General features: G+C 38.2%; 1 non-coding gene across 1 annotated transcript; it reads left to right on the top strand.

Moving 5' to 3' along the window:
- Nucleotides 1-475: 475 nt before the first annotated feature.
- Nucleotides 476-609, top strand: LOC138988695 (small nucleolar RNA SNORA22). Its single transcript, XR_011464961.1, has one exon. It is a non-coding gene; the product is annotated as a small nucleolar RNA SNORA22 (small nucleolar RNA).
- Nucleotides 610-1674: the final 1065 nt, after the last annotated feature.

Here is a 1674-nt window from a genome sequence, read left to right as displayed (position 1 = left end):
TCAAACTCATGTCCATCGAGTCAGTGATGCCATCCAACCATCTCATCCTCTGTCATCCCCTTCTCCTCCTGCCCCCAATCCCTCCCAGCGTCTGGGTCTTTTCCAATGAGTCATCTCTTCGCATGAGGTGGCCAAAGATGACCATAGGGACTTGGAAAAGCTATGACATATTCCTGATGTTGAAGCTGAAACTCCAATACTTTGGCCACCTGATGCGAAGAGCTGACTCATTGGAAAAGACCCTGATGTTTGGAAAGACTGAGGGCAGGAGGAGAAGGGGATAACAGAGGATTAGATGGTAGGATGGCATCACTGACTCAATGGACACGAGTTTAAGTAAACTCCAGGAGTTGGTGATGGACAGGGAGGCCTGGTGTGCTGCAGTTCACGGGGCCGCAAAGAGTCAGACACGACTAAGCGACTGAACTGACTCACTTGCTGACATATTCCTAGGAATCTAAAAATCTCATGTGTATTGCACAGTGAACACCCAAGTGTGCTTTGTAGTTCCCTTGGCTTTGACTCTGTGCTAGAGTAATGTCTGTTCTTTTCCTCTGCGTTGAAAGGACTATTTATCCTTTTAAATGTATTCAGAAAGTCAGCACATTGTAAAAAAAAAAAAAAAAAAAAATCTCATGTGTAAATATAGCTGTGCACATGTTCAAGAAAGACCTAAGAATGTCCTGATTCCTCAACCTTGACTGAACTTCAAGTTATGTGAAATCAAGAAGTAAAAGTAAAACACAATTGCAATGTACCTGACTGTTGAAGGCATTCCCAAGTATACAGAGTCCCTCTGTAAAAAATGGAGACTTACTGCTTTTGGACACTTAAGGAAATGTCTGTCCAATCATTAGCTGACTACAAAGTTAATCAAATAGAAACCCAAGGACTGCATATGATATACTTACAGAATTTACAAAATTAGGCAGAAAACTCATTAAACAAACTAACAATTACTAAAATACCTATATTTTTAAAAATAAGAGGCACCCAAATTAATAACCTAAGACTCCATCTTAAGATAGTGGACCTAAATTAAACACATGAGAACAAATAATGAAGATTAGAGTGAAATTTAATGAAAGTCAGAATAGAAAACAATAGACAAAAGTCTTCTGAACATTAATTTTTTTCTTTGAAAATATCAATGAAGTCACAATACTTTACCTAGATTTACTCATTAAAAAGGCTTCCCAGGTGGTTCTAGTGATAAGGAACCTGCCTGCCAATGTAGGAGACTTAAGAGACATGAGTTTGATCTCTGGGTCAGGAAGATCCTGTAGAGGAGGACATGGCAACCCACTTCAGTTTTCTTGCCTGGAGAATCCCATGGACAGAGGAGCCTGGAGAGCTATAGTTTATAAGATTGCAAAGAGTTGGAGACGACTGAGCACTAACACTTTTCACTGAGGACCCAGGAAGAGTCAGCTAATAAATATTATAATAGAGATAGATTTTCTAAAAACGCTGGAACATTTTCACACAATTATCTACATTTTCTCTAATGGCAGGCAGAAACTCCATGTTCATCTTTGTGAAGCAAGTTCAAAAAATGAATCGTAAAAACAGGAAGTTTTATTTGCAATAATTCACAGTATAGATAAAAAACCTAATTTAAAATGCATGAATACATTGTGGTTCTAATTTATATGTGAATTATATTCATATTTG

The sequence above is a fragment of the Bos mutus genome, chromosome 7 (assembly GCF_027580195.1).
Source record: "Bos mutus isolate GX-2022 chromosome 7, NWIPB_WYAK_1.1, whole genome shotgun sequence".
Classification (NCBI taxonomy): Eukaryota; Metazoa; Chordata; class Mammalia; order Artiodactyla; family Bovidae; genus Bos; species Bos mutus.
Note: the sequence above shows the minus strand (reverse complement) of the source record. Positions and strands in the feature narration are given on the sequence as shown.